This window comes from Lonchura striata, chromosome Z (genome assembly GCF_050655825.1).
Source record: "Lonchura striata isolate lonStrDom1 chromosome Z, ASM5065582v1, whole genome shotgun sequence".
Classification (NCBI taxonomy): Eukaryota; Metazoa; Chordata; class Aves; order Passeriformes; family Estrildidae; genus Lonchura; species Lonchura striata.
The window spans coordinates 34,331,296-34,349,322 of NC_140740.1; the positions used below are offsets into that span (position 1 = coordinate 34,331,296).

General features: G+C 44.8%; 2 long non-coding RNA genes and 1 pseudogene across 2 annotated transcripts; 1 reads left to right on the plus strand and 2 right to left on the minus strand.

The window, feature by feature from the left end:
- Positions 1-883: 883 nt before the first annotated feature.
- Positions 884-13,539, minus strand: LOC146763768 (uncharacterized). The gene is made up of 3 exons (XR_014951452.1): positions 13,430-13,539; positions 10,966-11,051; positions 884-1,007 (listed from the first exon to the last, which is right to left on the minus strand). It is a non-coding gene; the product is annotated as an uncharacterized LOC146763768 (long non-coding RNA).
- On the plus strand, positions 3,148-8,117 carry LOC144248295 (uncharacterized). The gene is made up of 2 exons (XR_013341676.2): positions 3,148-3,418; positions 6,346-8,117. It is a non-coding gene; the product is annotated as an uncharacterized LOC144248295 (long non-coding RNA).
- On the minus strand, positions 4,134-4,980 carry LOC146763769 (uncharacterized; annotated as a pseudogene).
- Positions 13,540-18,027: the final 4,488 nt, after the last annotated feature.

Here is an 18,027-nt window from a genome sequence, read left to right on the forward strand (position 1 = left end):
GTTTGCTGTACACAGAAGTTTGCTTTATTAGTAAATTGCAAATGAAGTGGAATTTTCAAGTTAGATACATTCACATGTACACATATATATTTACAACCTCAGTTCCTGATGCTACAAGTTGCAATGATTGAGAAATATTTTTTGGTTTATTGTGTTTCATATGTGGACAGAAAGATCTCATTTTTCCCAATTTACAAAGCTGCTTTTAAGTGAGAGGAAGAATTAAAGTCTGAATTCAGTATAGACAACTCTGAGTCTTTTCAGAAACATTTGAATTCCCCTCACAAGACACAAAAAAAAAGTTTTAAAAAATAAGAGGAGTTCTTTCTGTTTAGGTGTGAGAACCCCGGCCTTGCTTTGGGGTCTCATGTAGTGGTGAAATTCCTCCTCCAACCCGTGCTTCCAAAGAAAAACTCTGCAGGCTTTAGCTGTTCAGTCTCAAGGCAGTTTATTGCTAGTTATCTAACAGATTATGTTCTTGGACTGCGGCTATTTGGTCAGCGGCCTGGGTAGAGGCACACACACACACTGACATCCTCTCTATCTGCTGTCTTCTTCGTCTCTCTCCCCGCCCAGGGCTGCTGCTATCTTTTATAAGATATATTACGTGTAACATGTTTACAATTATTCCCCAATACCTACTACCTACGTTGCCAAGTGTTTTTCTATTCTAAACCAATCTGTGAGTGCCAACATCACCAAGAACATGGAGGTAAGGAAAAAGAAGGAGGAAGAACAGGATCAGCCCACTTTCCTCCATCTTAGAACTTTTGACCCCCACGTACATAATGAAACCCCCCCTGTACATGTGCTAAAACCCCCTTGTACAATACTAAAAACATTTCCCCTCTACTTTGTAATTACTTTTACTGTATTATCTAACCTTTTGTGATTGCTTGTTCCACCTCCAAAGTTGGTAATTCATTCCATGGCTCAAACTCAAAATCACAGCTGTTTTTCAGCTGTCTGCCAGGGTCTAGAATGCTTCTGACCAAGGCCTGGAACCTCTAAAAATGACAGAGAGACATTTTGAGTTCCCACATTTAGGTATTTATATAAGAAGAGGAAGTAATGTGGTTTCTGATGCTATATTGAATATTACACTTGAACTATGCAGTAGAACTTGCTTTCAGAGTTATAGGAACATAGCAATGCTAGTGTAAGTATTGAATCTACCCACATGATAAGAGCTGAATTATCAAAGTAACCTGCAAAGAATACATAAATGTCTGCTCAGTTTTGTGGGAAATGGATTTGTAGAAAATTTTAAAGGTTTGATAGAAGGCTTATATAGTACGTATTAGAATATAAACTTTGAGATAAGAAATATTAATTTAGAAATGTTGTGGAATAAGATAGATATTATTGAAAGAGAAATGGAACTAGAAATAAGTTTTTAAGGATGGTTTTATAAATAAGACTAAATACTTTAGAGAAATAAAACTATGAAAAATACATTGTAGTAAGACTTATGAGGGATAATTTTAGATTATTAGCTTTAAGACATTTACACTATAGTGTATTAAAAGCTGATAAAAACTACTTATAATGTATTATAATAAGAAAGTATCTTCTAATTGTAATAGCGTGAATTATAACACTTGTATTGTCTCACTCTTCACAGTAGACTGAAAATAGAATAAGTTTTTAAAACACCTCTCAGTTACCCCATCTCTAAGTCAAAAAAGGGAATAATCCAACAAATTTCATTAAAAAATCAGGATGTGAATATTTTATCTTCTGAAAAGCAGAAGCTCCAAAATGCAATCCTGTGCTTTCCCTTGTCTTGTTCTGAAGCCTCAAGCAGTTGATAGGTAGGACATGCTTTCAATGTTAAAAGTTACTGCTCAAAAAATTTGTCCTGAGTATTTGCAGCCTGCAGACATCCTTACACTGAACAGAATCCCTAGAGCCATGGGGTAACAATTCTAGAAACATATTTTTAGGAGGAAAAGTGAAAAATTCAAAGCTATACACACCTCATGTGTCAGTAATTTTATGAGTAATAAAAGGTAGAGGTTTACTTGTTGGAACTCAAAATGTCTCTCAGACATTTTTAGAGGTTCCAGGAAAAGTAGTTACAAAGTAGAGGGGAAAAATTTTTAGTATTGTATAGGGGGGTTTTAGCACCTGTACAGGGGGGTTTTTACTTTGTACATGGGGGTCAGAAGTTCTAAGATGGAGGAAAGTGGGCTGATCCTGTTCTTCCTACTTCTTCTTCCTTGCCTCCGTGTTCTTGGTGATGCTGGCATTTATGGATTGGTTTAGAGTAGAAAAGCACCTTGTAATATAGGTAGTAGGTATTGGGGGAAAACCGTAAACATATAACACATAATATATCATATAAAAGATAGCAGCAGCCCTGGGCAGGGGGAGAGAAGAAGAAGACAGCTGACAGAGAGGATGTCAGGGTGTGTGTGTGTCTCTGCCTGGGCCGCTGACCAAACCACAGTAGCCAGAGAAGACAATCTTTTAGATAACTAGCAATAAATTGCCTTGAGACCGAACAACAAGAGACTGTGGAGTTTTTCTTTGGAAGCACAGGTTGGAGGAGAGACTTTTCCACCACACGAGACCCCAGACCAAGACCGGGGTTCTCACAAATGGCATCCCTGGGCGCACATCAACAAAAAGAACAAAAAGAAACATCAAAAAACCTCCAACCTTCATCAGCAGAGAAAGAAAAAAGAAAAAAAAATAAGAGCAGAGCACACACACTCTCTGCAGATTCCAAGGAGAGAGGGAGCGGAAAGCTCAAGACAAGAACCTGACCTTCACTGTAAGACAAGGGTGACCTTTTTGTTCGATGCAGCTGCAGATAGTAATTTGTTTCAAAGAAGTTTGTTTTTACAGCGGTAATAGGCAACAGGCTGTGAATTGCTGATAATACGCATTCCTAACCTTTTACAGCGGTAGTAGGCAATAGGCTTTGCATTGCTTAACTGATAACACGCATTTCTAAGATAACACGTACACTTGAGACTGTGAGAATCCCCAGATCAAAAGACACCTGTGAGGAAGACAACCAGCCTTCATCCCACGACCACCAGGAGGCAGAAAACGACCACCTAGCAACAGAATGCGACTGCGCAGAAGAAACGAGTGAACTAAGGAAGGAGATAAAAAGAGTGAGCTAGGGGATCACAGGGCGGCAGTTTGGCGGAGCGGTTGCTCCCCTCTGTCGCCGCAGCGCTGATTTTTGCTTTGCTCTCATATACTCTATTAAATGAATTAAATAAATTCTGTTAATCGGATCAGATAGCCTCTTGTGCTCAATCATAACATTCACCAAGACAGCTCGTCTGGAGGACAGCCAGGAGGAGAGAAACCAGAAGCACGCCTAGGATTTCTTGCCTGTGACCTGCTGGACAATGAACAGTGCCATCTCCAGATTGACCTCATGCTGACTCAGCTTTTGGTGAGAATGATTGAAATTAAGAACATGGGGAGGGGATGCTCCCAAGGACAGACCAAAGATTTCTTTTTAGCCCTATAGGGCGAGACTTCTACCCATCAGGGAGAGATATCTCCGAATGAGATGAAAGCTTTGTTATTGTGAGTGCGGTATAATCATCCGCACACAGAGGCACATCTTTTCTTTGAGTTGAATTTTTGGCAAGGGATCAATCAGCAACTGTATTACTGAGCCACAAAAAAAGATAAGACTTCCGCAAAACTTTTGCTTTCAGCAAGAACAATAGAGTCACCTTCACAATGTGGCATTTCAAACCAGACAGCTAAGGCTCGTAGGGGAGCACAACGGGGAACATCGCCCAGCCAGCAGCTTGGGGCAAATTTCCTCACCAGGGGAAGCAGGATTGCCTCCCGTGGAGGATCAGGGGGATGGTGTCTCATCACGCCCTGTGTCTCAGGGTTCCCACTGTTCCTCAGCCTCCCTTGAACATCAATCCCTAAGCGCCTCCGATGCAGAAACTCCCCAGACAGTGAGAGATAAGCCAAACATGGCCGCAGCCCTCGGTGGGGGAAGGGACCAGGCATTGCCCGAGTCCAAACCCGCGGCGGGGGGGGGAGCAGCGGCATTGGTGGCTCCGGTGGGGGAGGGTGCAGACGTGAGTGCAGAGCAGAGGGAAGAGGGAGAGGAGAGTGCTCTTGCAGCTGCGCGGGTGGGGAGTTCAAAACAGCTCATGATGCAGACGAGGAGGGGGGCAGCGGGAACGATGCGGGCACAGGTGGTGGTGGGAGCGCGGGTGCGGTAGTCAGGTGTCCCGAGCGTCCCGTGACGCGTTCCATGACGAGGATCTGTGAAACGGTGGAAGTGGCCACTCGGCAGGCGCCGGGGAGCAGCTGCCGGTTTGCAGCGGCGGCGCTGGCCAAGCAAGCGGCTGAGAGAGAGTGGAGGTCTATTCTCGCCACGGCATGCGCAGAACAGTAGAGTGAAACCCGGAAGCCGGGGCGGGGGATCTTTCGCATCTTGAGAATGCAACACAGGCACAGACAGCGTCGGGGGCGGCGTTGGCTGTGAGCCAACCATCCGCAGAACATGCGGCGGCAGCGGGGGGAGACCCGAGTGGTGCGGGGCCTGGTGGAACGTGGCGTGGGGATGCAGCAGCGGTGGAATGCAGCAGTCATGCGCTGCTGACATCAGTGGAGCACTGAACTGCGCTGGGAGCCGGCACTGCCACTGGGACCGGGCGGGGCAACCCAGAGTGGGACCAGGGTGGCGCCAGACCCGGCTGGGAGAAGGAGGGAGGCGTTGCCAAGCCCACAGCCGCACTGGAGCCGGTGCAGGCAGGGCGCGACGAGGCGGGGCTTCCTTACCTTGTTCCCATGGCAACACAGACAGAGAGGGGTGAATCCAGGCTGTGCATGTGTTTGCGGGAGTCAAAGCGAATGCGGAAGTGGCTGAGAGGGGCAGATTGCAGGCGCGGGTTCAGCACAGTTGGCGCTGGGCATGAGCAGGGAGGGTGAGCAAGAAAGCAGTACCCCTCATGCTCGTGCAGGCAGGGGCTGGGCACAGCCAGTTGCAGGGATTTCCTTGGTCACCTCCTCTCAACAGCGGAGCTGCATTGTGGCAGCCGCAGAGATGCCAAGGTTTTTTCTGCGGCATCGGTGAGCCTGTAGCCGCATGGTTCAACTGCAGTGCACATCCAAACATTAACAACAAATACGTGGCAGTGCCCAGAAACCACAGCAGCCAGAGCAAACAACTTTTTACAAGCACATCCATTGCACCAAATATCCTGCAGCAATGCTGGAGGATGGGACTCCAACATTCACCCCAAAAATAAAATACAGCTAAGTCGCCTTTTGAATTCATTGCAACATAAGGGTTTCTTCCAAACTTCTCCAATGTTTCTAAACACTAACCCCAGATTTTTCAGTTAGGTGACAGAACTGATCAGCAGACACACCCAGCCGGTGTGATGAAAAGCACTGATTGTGGAATACAATATGAAAAAGAGATATCATAATAAAAATTGAAATAGAAAATTAAATAGCATGAAATTTTAGTATTTTATTATATTAAGGTTTAAGTTAGGTTGCATTTTAACATTCTATTAATGATAGAATTGATTTTTATATAGTTTGGTTTGAGTTTAAGATAAGTATTGTTTAATTAGAGTATATAATTTTAAGTTTATTTTAGGTTTGAGCCCTGAAGAAGTTAAGTTTATAAAGGTTTAATTGATAATGGATTTATATATTATTAATTTGATACATATGGATTTCATAAAGTTAATATAATTTAGGGATTCTTTACCAAGATTTTTTATATTGAGTTTAGGTACTGTTTGATTCAAAAATTATTTTAAGTTTTTCAAAGGTCAAGTTTATTTAGCTAACAAAGTTTAGTTGTTTTTCTTTAAGGTTTAGAAGGTTTTGACTGAAAGAGTTTACGAAATTATAATGAACATTGATTTAAGGGGAAGACACAATCTATTGGATCTTTGGTTTTATTTTAGTCTTTTCTGTTTTATTATAAGTTTATCAGTGTATAAGAGTTTTAAAGGAATTTGAGTTTTTCTGAGATTGATTTCATTGTTTAATAATCAGTTGTATAGTCTATTATTTCTTTGTATAATGATACAAAGGGTGTTTGTTTCCAAATCCTTTATTTTATTTTTAACTATTTAAGTGTTTTATAAATGTTATTGTTAAGAAATTTTATCATGTTATCAGGTAAAGCTTTGTGCTTTGTTTTTTCATAGTGAATTTTCATACGTTTCATTGTTGTTTATGTAATCTTATCCAGGTTACATGCCGTTCTGAAGTATCATTTTGGATTTTAACTATATTGTGCATTTTTTTAGGTGAACTTTCTGGTTTGTTTTTATATCTCTTGTGAGTGGAATAATTGCATTTCAATTTTTTTTTCATTCTCAGATGTTTTTCAGAAGATCTCAGAGAGAGGTGCCTGAAGCATTCTGACAGCCTTTTGTCATTGTTAATCTTATTATTTCTTCCAATTGACATCCTTTTCCTGCAAAGAAGTTTCAAGAAGAATGAATCCTTGTGTCATTTGATGAATTTATCAATTTGAACTTTGAGTGTTTATTTTATATGAAAATGTTATAATGAGTTATTATGTTTTAAGTATCATATATGTATTGTTGGTATAAGCTTTGTTTAAGATAATATGTTAAAGGATATCACTCCAATTTAAAGTTTGAGTTTTGGCTAGGCCCCGATTTTAACTTGGACAGTTGAGTTTGCCAGCAAAATACAGAGGTTTTTGCACAAAAATGAATGATATGTAGATCATTTTGATCCACCAATTTGATCCTACAAATGTGACAGCTGACACAGCTTTGAGGTGAAACTTGTCAGCCCTGCCTGGGAACGGATGCCAGGAGTTTCCACTAGAAACAAATGTTTCAGCTGTTTGCAGACTCTGAACTGCTGGCACAATGTTTCTGATAATCACGCTTTGTTCAATTTTATATATGTTATTTAGAATCTCTTCTGAACTTTCTTGACTTGTTATTGATTTTGATAGGTCTTACGCATTTTATTATTGAGGTATTTTGTCTTATTCTATATTATGTTTTATATTTCTACCTTCTTGTTTCAAAAGAGAAGAAGAAAAAGAGAGAAAAAAGAAAAAAGGAAAAAGAAAAGGAGTGAAGAAGTGCCTGAAATAAGGCTGGAATGAGCAATGAAAATTTTGTATATTTTAATCTTTTGAGATTGTTCTTTTGTAGACCTGATTTCCAGAAAAATATGAGGAGAATGCCAGACACTGGACAGTTCAAATTGAAAAAATCATTCAAGTTAATAACTTTGAACAGGGATTATGTTAATGTTTTCACAGAAGTTGAAAGTGGGTTTTTGTTTCTTTTTAGCTTACAGAACCTCAAAAACAATTCTTACAGATTTAGAGATGATGGCTCAGATTATTATTAAGGCAAAGACCAGATTGCTGACAATGTCAGGCAAAGATTTCTTAATTATTCTTTTACATTTAAAGAAAAAATATTTTGAGTGGATATCCTGGTTTGTAAAATAAGCTTGTATTCTATTTGCCATCTGTTGGAGGTTGGGCAGGTTTGTTATCTCTTCCAAGAACAATGGTTTGCTCCGAAGAAGTAATGGTTTGTTAATGGGCCATTGACTGACTCACTGCAGGGCTGGTAACGTAACACCATCCCATTGCGAGATGCTCCACCCAGAGGGGGAAGCCAAGCACTCTTACTGCATAAAGGGGTACCTTTTGGGAGACAGAGCAGCTCTCTCTCTTTGCGGGATTCCCAGAGAAGCAGATCTCTCTCTTTGCGGGATTCCCAGAGAAGAAGCTCCTTTGGCGGGATTCCCAGAGAAGCAGCTCCTTCGGCGGGATTCCCAGAGAAACGGCCGGAGCACGGTGAGGCGGCGGCAGCGGAGCTCGGAGGCGGCCCCGGCGCAGAGGAAGACCGGCCCAACTGCCACCAGATCTTCAGAGAAAACTATACCCTTCTAAAGATCACCACTTCAGCTGCAATTCATCAGCCACTGCAAGAGGAGCAGCTGTCATTTCAACTGGACTGCTACCAACACCCTGAATCCTCAGAGTGTCAGGTTGTGGACTTTATCACTAGTTTTGTTTGTACCAATTGCATTTGCCTTTTTAAATAGTTATCTAGTTTTCTCGTAGTAAAGAATTGTTACTCCTATTCCCATATCTTTGCCTGAGAGCCTTTTAATTTAAAAATCCTGGTAATTCGGAGGGAGGGGGTTTACCTTCTCGATTGCACAGGAGGCTTTTGCTCTCCTTCACAGACTCCTGTCTTGTCAAACCAAGACAAGGACCCACACAGGCATTGGAGGTCATTCAGTGTTCTCAGGTTGTTATCTATCTTTATCTGCTGGGGCCTAACGGTTCTGTTGTTAATTTCTAGGTCCAGATACTTCCAAGGTGGAAGTAGCCATACCTTTTTTTTTTGCAGCTCAAATCCTGCCACCGACAAAGCCACAACAGTGTCTTCTAATGCCTTTTGTAGGGTGTCATTGTGATGGGTACAAACCAACACATCATCCATGTAATGGTAGAAAATAAAGAATGTCCACTTGGCATGCGTCGGGGACAGAACTCTGGCGACATAGCACTGGCAGATGCTGGGGGAGCATTTGAGGCCCTGAGGCAATATTCTCCAGTGGTAGTGCTTCATGGAAGCCTCTCTGTTGATGGAGGGCACAGAGAACGCAAAGTGTGGTGCATCGGCAGGATGTAGCAGAATTTGGAAAAAGCAGTCTTTTATGTCAGTAACAGCCAGGTTGTAATTTTGGGGCAGCATAAAGGGGACGGCATACCCTGTTGGAGGGACCCCATGTCCTCCATAACATCATTAATTTTTCTCAAGTCATGGAGGAGGCACCACCTATCTTTCCCCAGCTTTTTAATAACAAAAAACAGGGAGTTCCAGGTGCTGTTGGTTTATACAATATGACCTTTAGCTAATTCCTCCTCCACAAGCTTCATGAGCGCCTTTAATTTCTTCTTGCTCAGCGGCCACTGTTCTACCCCAACTGGTGAATCCATGAGCCAATTTAGTTTCTGGGTGGGGCGCTCTTCAGTGGATGCACCTAAAAACCCTGGGGGGCCGTAAGTTCCAATTTGGCCCCCCACTGGGAGATGGTGTCTCTCCCCAACAAGGTAAATTTGCTGTTAATCAGAAATGGATGTACTGAGGCCAATTGTCCATTCAGTCCTGTAATTTGCACTATGCTTTTAGATTGTTTTGCGAATTGAGGCCTGCTACTTCTACAACTGGCATTCCAACACTCTGCATCTCTCATTGTGACGGCCATTTGTGTGGTGGGATGACTGTCTGTTGTGGTTTGACACGGCACAGGAAAAAGAATCTTCTCGGAACGAAGAGGTCAATTTGGATATTGACACTTAGAGTGACTAATTGAGGGTAGACACGCTTTTGAGAACACAGAGGGGTTAAAAGCAGAATTTCTAAGAGAGCTCTCTTTCTTTAGTTCTGGGCCTGACCCGTGGCTGGGTGGGGAAGGGGAGCCATGCAGCCCAGGTTGAAGTAGGCTGAAGGGTGGAGGGACTGGAACCAGGCTGGCCCTCTGCAGATGGAAGGGTAGAGAAATCTGGGATGTCTGCATCCCCCCCCACAGAGTCTCTCTCAAGAGAGAGAGAGTGAGAAAGAGACAGCGACAATCTGCCAGCAGTACACTGCAGGGAAGGAGGAGAGCTGGGGGGCTGCAAGGTGCCCAGCCGTGGGAGCTAGAGATCCGGGCAGAGAGCTATCCAGGGAGTTGGGACTTTTAACCTTTCTTTGAGAAATGAAAGCTTTGTGAAATTTTACTCCTCCTCAGTTTGAAAGAGAGGAAGAGAGACAGCTTGGGACCTGGGATTGGGGGGAAAGATGATGGAGTGGCTTTTGGCTGAACATTTTCTTGTTAGCCATTGACTGAACTGATTTTCTCCTCTAAGAGAGAGACTGTATTTTAGGATGATTCCAGTGAGCCAAGAGACCTGCTTCAGCAGCTGAGAAGACAGAAGTGGAGCGAACAGAGAAAAGTTAGGGAGGTTTGTGGTGGTGCTCCCCTGTCCTCAAAAGAAGGAGAAGAGAAGAAGATCTCTGTTCTTGAGCCCTCAGCCCCAGGGGAGGAAGAAAATGGGGGGGACTGTGGTCCCAAAAAAAAATTAAAAGATGAAGTGTTTTTTTCCCTCTTGGCAGAGCATTCTTGAAAGGAAAAATTCTAAAAGCAGTCTGTCCATCCATGCATTGGTGCTGAGAGCACTGTGCATGAGCATGGAAAGGAGAGTGTTACCATGGCAAACTTTTTCTCCGGGCAGTGCCATGTTTGACATGGAAACACAAGAAGCGGCAGCTGTGTTTCTTGGAGGTCTATGGTGCAAGGGAGATTCCTTTCTCCCCTGATGGACTGAGTATTGATTATTTGCAGGGTGAATGCTTGATTAAGGGTCCAAATGTGTCTCACTGTGGTTTATTAGAGTTGGGTGGTAGGAGGAGGAATGTTTTGAAAGGTTTTCATTTTAGATTTATGTGTGTGTTTTCCTTTTTTTCTTCCTTTATAGTAGTATAGTAGTAGCTTAATAAAGTTTTTTCCCCCCTTGCTATTAAGCTTGGGCCTGTTTTGCTCTGTTCCCAATCACATTTCACAGCATTCAATTGAGAGGTTGCATTTTCATGGGGGCACTGGCATTGTGCCAGTGTCAAACCATGACACTGTCATGTCTGCTCTGGTGTCCATCATCCCCTGGAGTTGTAGTGAATGCCTCTTGCTCTTAAGGCCACACCATACAAGGGGGCTTTTCCTCTCCCAAACACTTGGTGTAAAAAACTGAGAGTTCCAGATCGTCACACAGGACTCAAGGAATGGGAATTGCCTGTGCAATGATCTGGCCTCTTGGTAAGAAGGGGGTGGGGGGGTGGACACAGCGTGCCATGAGAGAGAAGACCCTCGGGTCAAGTGTGGAGATCCCAGGAGGGATCTCTATCTCAAGTGAAGTGTTTTTTGTGTCCCTGACAATGAGGTACCTACAGTTCAGGAGGTCTTTTCTCCATCGGGTCTCACAGCAGCAGATGTGCGATAGAAGCTCTGTCATCTGCTATAAAGAAATGCCACTCCTGAGAAGGAAAATGGACAGGGTTAGTGAGTCGAAGCTGATAAGGTTCCGTCTTGTCAGTCATTGAGAGGCAGCCACTTTTACTGATGGCACTAAATGATGGATCGCGGCTCCTTGTGCAGTGCCACAACCCACCTCATTTTTGTCTACACGCGAGGTAGGTCTGCGCTCCTCCTTCAGTTTATTTGAAGTGTAGGATTCTCCTCCCCGACCGCCTCTGCAGCCCCTGGAGATGCATTCCCCAAAAATGGATATTGGGCCAGAAAGTGGCCCTCCTGATGGCAGTGGAAGCACTGGCACCTAGATGGGAACTGCCTTGGAGCTGAGTTCCTATCACCAGCCAGGGGCTAAATACAAGTCATGAACAGGACGGGACTGCTGTGGAATATGTCTCAAGCTGTTTATTTTTTAGCATCAGTCTCATTACATGGTTATAACAATGGGAAGATGCCAGCAGCTCACATCCCAGGCAACAAACCAAGAACTTAATGTTACAACTTACTTTATAAGCCTTTTGACCAATCACACAAAAGTATATTGACAGTAGTTCTATCCAATCACTATTAATACACATACCTTTGCTTAAAACAATGCTTGCTTATTTAGAATACAATACTTGCTTGTAAGCCTCAAGATACAATGCACAGAGCTCCATTATTAAGCTTAGAACTTCCTAATATCTCACCAGATATACTTTTCTGCAATTTAGGGAGTTATTCTACCCAAGCGTTAATACACAGACCATTGTTCTATTGGTCCTTTCTTTCTACTTCTTGTATAATTTTTCTGCTGACAAATCTTATAGCTACTGCTTATCTCTAAATCACCGTCCTGCTGTCTCTGAGGCCTGTCTTTTGCAACGTGCCCAAAACCCTCTGCTTTTAAGGAATCCCACAAGTTCCTTGGTGTGGCAGCTGGAGCAACCACTTTGTCTTGAGGCTTCTTTGGTATCTCTTCTCCCATGAGTTGTGCTTTCTGTGTGCATTTGTTGTTATCATGCTGGCATGGTAGCATGGAGGAAGGTTTTAGAAAGGCCTTGGGAATGGTAAACTGAGGAAAAGGATACATTCATGTATGCCCCATTGTTTTAGAAAGGCCTTGGGAATGGTAAACTGAGGTAAAAGATACATTTATGTATGCTCCACTGTTTCGGGAAAGTCCCGCTTCAGCATTCCTCTGTAGACCCCCTTCTCCCCACCCCTGAGCAGTTCCTATTGGACCTGGCCCCTGGGGTGGTTCTGATGTGCCCAGGCTGGACACTGTCTCTATTGTTTAAGACCTTATCTCTTAATTTTGCTGTATAAAACTGTATCTGGGCAATAGCCCAGGGCCTTTGGTCCCTGCAACGCTTCAGGCAATACAATCTATCTGGACAAGCATACCATTGGTCTCTCTTGGTCTCTTTATGTCGAATCCTAGCGGTGACTGAGGCAACGCCGCAGCTCGGACCATGCTAACCCAGACGCTGCCTGGTAAGCCCAGGGCAGCGGGACCGCGGAAAACCCCGGCCCTGGAGGGGACAGCTAGCCAGAGGGTCCCGGGGGGCCGGAGAGGGATGGGTGACAGCAGCGAGGAACCCCCGAGAGCAAAGTGGCAGTCGAAAGAGAAGCAACATGCATTCTTCCATTATTTGGTCAAGGGTTGGTGGTGATGAGACAGGCAAGGCTTGGATAATTCTTTTGCAAACTTCATTTGCATTCATGGAGGTAATTTCCAGGACGATCTGGTCCTGGAGTTCCAGCCCCTCCACACGCTTCTCCACAGCTTCCCTCACACAGTCCACAAAATCTATAAAAGGCTCAGTAACAAATTGTTTAATTGCTGCATATGATGGCATTGGCTCCTTGGTGGGCATAGCCAGGAACGTGCACTCTGCCGCATCCCTGGTCATGTCCAGCACTGCTCTTGGAATTCCCCTAGCCTGCAGCAGTGCTTCATTCCAGTCTCCCTCACCAATAAGGTGGTTTAAAGTGATTGGTTCCTTGGCAAGGTTGAGGCCATATGGGCCCTCTGCCCATCTCTTCCACTTTCTTTCCCATAATTTTTATTCTGAGAGGCTGAGCAGACAACTAAACATGCGATTAAGGTCTGCAGGGACCAATGTTTTTGATGGAAATATTGCTCATAACATGTTCCTGAAAAAAAGGACTTTTGGGGCCAAAATCTCTTTGAGTCTTGCAGAGCTCTTCTATAGCCTTGTAGGAGAGGGGTTCCCATCTAGGGTTTCCCCCCCACCGGCCTATAACAGACTGGAGCTAAGAATGGCTGATCTACTGCTCAAGCCTGTTCCCTCCCTGTTCCCCCCTCCCTCCCCGGTACCTGAGGGACCGTGGAAACCTGAAGGTGGGGCATGGGAAACAAGAGGAGGGTGGTCCAAACCTGGAGTCTGAGGGGCAGAGTTGACAGACCTCTGTGGACTGAGGGGGTGGGCCAATGGTCGGGCCGTGAGAAACTGAGGAGGACTGGAGGGAACACCCACAGGAGGAGGAGCAGAGGGAGGGGGAGTTACACAATTTCCAGAAAGGGCTGCACATACGTCAGCAGGGAAAGAGGAGGTATTTGAGGCAACAGTGGGAAAAGGCACAAAGGGGTTGGGAGAGGGAGAGACGCCTGCCACCATTTCGCATTGGTAGTGCAGTGGTGCCTCTCCAGGGGGACAAAGGGAAAGATTTAGGGGAGCAGAACTGCATTGGGCTGTGCCGAAACCGGGATGTATAACTGGGAAAGAGGGATCGAGATGAGGGTTAGGGATAAAGTTCCTGGCAGCATGGCCAGTGCCATCAGAGCAAGGGTACTGGGGGGACTTGGGGGAGCTAGGAGCACAGTCCACATTGCAGGAGCTGCCCTGCACCTGCAAGTGGTGGGTTGCCTTTCCCTGTCCACCTGATTTAGGGGAAGATAGGAAGGGAGAGCTAGGTGGGGAAAGGGGTGTAGAAAAAACTGGGGATTTGTCCGCTGGCTGCTCTTCAGCCACCCATCCACCTCTTGCGCACCTTCTTTTTTAACCACTTCCCAAACCAGCACAAACAGCTTCATGAAGCTGTCCTTTATGGAGGGGTCTCCACGTTTGATTCCTTCTGCTAATCTCACACCAACTCCCTTCCAAAAATCCTTTTTTCTAACATTCTCTGCCAAGAATCCGGGAAAAGCAAAGAACAACCATCGGACGAATTTTTTAACCAAATGTTTAGGAATAACATCACCCCCCTCCCTCAACTGATGACCCTCCCTTAGGAATCCCTTAACTTGGATATATAATTTTCTCTGGTGAGTGGACAGCCTAATATCCATGCTGCTCACTCACACAATCTCACGCACTTGCCACAGGAAAGGAACAACTAAACAAAAAATGGCCAAAGAGTCGCCAGTGGTGAGCCACTCACACTGCACGTTGTACCTCCCCTACCCTCAGGAGCATGGCCACCCACATAGTGAGGGAAGTTCCGGCCGGGTCTGTCCCACCCACCGGAAAACTTACCCAACTGACGATCTTCAGAAATCAATCTGTGTCAAGGGTCCTCCTCTCAAAGACAGCTCCCTATAGCAATTGGTGAGGAGTTAAAGCCTCATTCCTTGTGGGCATAAGCAGAACAAAAAATCTGTGTGCTCACTCAAGGGCGTTGGTGCTTTCACTGACTGAGTACACACAGTCCAGCAAGGGGCAGTTCCATGCAGAGGCAGCAGTGTTCGTCGTGGCTGCGTCTATGGCAGTGGCCGGTGCGGGGGCGGCCAGTGTGGTCTGGCAGTGGCGGTGGCTATGCGGTCTGGCAGTGGCGGCGGCTACACGGTCTGGCAGCACCAGTCAGGAGACCAGCATGCTGCTTTGGCGTGGGCAGTGTGGTCCTGGACCGCAGCCACCGTGTGTGGGTGGCGTAGTCCCGGCACGCAGCTCAGCAGCATGGCACAGTGGCCGGCATGGTACAGCGACGCAATGGTGGTGGCATGCTGGTCGTGTGGCCTTAAGCAGCAGCAGTGGCTTCCAACCGTGGCAGCCGGTGGCAGTGGGGTCCAGCAGTGCAGCGTCCAGTGGCGGCATCTGGTGGTGTGACTTCCAACAGTGGAGGCCCACAGTGGTGGCACATGTCCCTCTACGGCTATTTTCCTGCCTGATGGTGGAGCACCACCTGCGGCAGTTACCATCCATGGCCCCAGGTAGGTGGAAGGGTCTGGCTAGTACAACCCATGTGAGGCTGTGTGGCCACCATGTGAGTGGACGAGCAGCTTAAGTAACTCTGCACACTGAGAGGAGATGAAGAGATGAGAGAAGGACACTTGTATACCAGCCCAGAGTCCTTTATTTCCCCAAGTGGGGCAAGAAAGGTGCCCTCTGAATGGGTACAGTGACAAATGCTGAAGAAATCAATGATTACAGAAACTTAAATAGGGGGTGGGCGGACAGAGGTGTAAACCTGTCTTGCCTAATGGGGATAAACCAGAGAGGGATACAACAACCTATGATAATGTAGCAGGGATAGGTACAAGGTCAGGGGACAAATAGAAAAGCTAAACTGGAGTGATTGATACAAAACTTTCTGGAAGAAACTGGGGATAGTTACAGGATTGACAGCCAAAAGGGTATAAACAAACTCGGATTGATGGAACCAAATAACGAGAAAACAGGGAGATATGATTGACATATAACTGGGGAGCCAAGTGGCAGGAACTTTTGGCGTAAACAATTTGTATCAATCCAATTGCAAGGGGACAAATGGGAGAGCATAAGACTAATTAACATTGCTAAAACAAACTGACTAAATCAACCCACAGCGCAACACTGTAAGATTTCAGATTTCAGAATTTTGAATTTAAGGGGCACAAATGCAGTGACTTGGTCACTTTGTGGATATCCATGTGAAGCGATGCTACTGAATCTGTCTGTAGCACAGCAGCAGAGGAAAAGCTTCTCAGTTCACCAGGTGTATTGATCCTCAGTATTATCTTTTTATGAGGGAGAGAAAAACTAGCTTAAAAGTGATGGGAGAGGGAAAGATGTCACTATTGAGTAAGAAAGTGGCACAGACTCCAAGAAGGCTGGTTTGCACAACAGGAGCTTTAATGCCAAAAGTCTCCTCTTTATAGACTGACCTGACACATTCTACCTGATTGGCTAATGAACAAAAACACTTTTATCACAAACAATCCTGGAGAAGAACAGAAAAATAACACCTGCAGGTTGTTTACAATAACAAGCTATCATTGTTTCTCTACAACTTCCTAAAAGTCTCACAAGTCCACAGTGAGAAAACTTCTGTTGTTTTCTCACTCTCTGACCAGGTTGTCACATACACAGAAAGATACCTCTGAACTTTCTTCTTTCCTTCTGTCAACTACAGGTAGATCTCTGCAGCTCACAGATTTGCCCAGGGAAACTACCAGACATTATCACAGAACACAGATATTTATTGAAGATATCATACCACAGCAAAAGCAGGTTTGTTGTTTGGTGTGTGCAGCAGGTTTCTTGCTTGTCTTTTCCCTTTTTTTTTCATGAATCATTAATTTTGGGTGCCTAAAGGTTGAGTGTCCCCATGACAAGTGTAGAGTCTAGGGAGACACTAATCTCATATGTGTTTGCATGACACTTCATCCAAGATGGAAGGACGTTTTCTAGTACCATCTGTGTAGCAGTTGCCCTTTGGCAGTTTTCTTTATCTCCTGTTCATGGGCCCATCAATGTCTTGCCACATGACTCAGAGATAACACTCTCCAGGAGCCAGTTCTGTGATCAAAGACACACCTTGTGACTCAGAATGACATGAGCCCATTGTGAGATGCTCTGTCCAGGGGAGAGGAGCTAAGCATTCCCACCTAGATATAGCCTGAGATTTCTAGACATAGAAACAGCCTTCCCACAGGTTTCCAAGAGGACACATCTGGGGTTTTTCCACTGGACCAACTATACCTCTTCTACAGGATCACTGCACAAAAAGAAACCACATCTGCCACTCCAAGAGGACTGCAGCCACTCTAATTTGGACTGCTACCAACATGCTGGCCAAAGGGGTGTCAGGTTGTATTCTGACTTTGTCAGTGGTCTTTCCATTTGTATCATTGCATGTATTTTTTCTCTTTTCCCTTTTCTCAATAAATTGTATTTCTGACTTGGAGTCTCTCACTAGTTTTGCTTTCAAACCAGAATATACTTAAATAGCTTTTGTCTTGTCAACATCTAAGGGACACATCCTCTAAGCAACCCGTGTCCTGTGCATGGCAGGGGGTGTCATTGAAAGCCATCAGAATGTGGATTCACCCATAGGTGTATCTGCCCATTCTCCCCACTCTGACCACTTTTCTTACAGCCTCACAAGTCAGACCTTCTCAAAAAAAGTTCCCTATCCAGCATTGGACTCCTAGTCTCTTTGCAAAAAGAAGATTCCCTTTGGCTTGTGGGAATCGGCAGCATCAGTTCCCTCAGCAAACATTGCTTTTAAATCTCTGTCCCATCCATGATGGATATATACTGGATGGCAGCACATTTTTAAATATTTGCTGGACTCTAAAATCCAGCCTACAGAAGCTGAGTAAATTTCTGAGCTAACTAACTCTCATCAAGTCACAACTTCTATTTTTACAGTGCACATTTGCAAGGACCAAAAGAGGGAAGCAGTGTTGCTAGAAAGTGCAGTTTTATATAGAATTTTCCTCTGTTATTTAATTCTAGATGTCAAAATAAAGTGCTATGGAAAAGAACAAACTGATGCCAGTGCTGCAGGTGAGAGGAGAAGGCACATGAAGGAGAAGGTCAAGCACATGAGTTCTGACCCTGGATAGAGGCAGTCCTCTTGTGAAGCAGGGGAATTTTCAAGGTAGGTGAATCCTTGAGACAGTATGGGGCTGCCAAACAGCACAACAGATTTGTGTAACACAATACAACTCTGAAAAACTTCTCCTTACTAATTGTATACATAAGATGTACATTTCGGGTTTGGTGATGCCCTCCTTTCTAGGGTGCAACAGAGACTTCTGCAGAGGGCAGC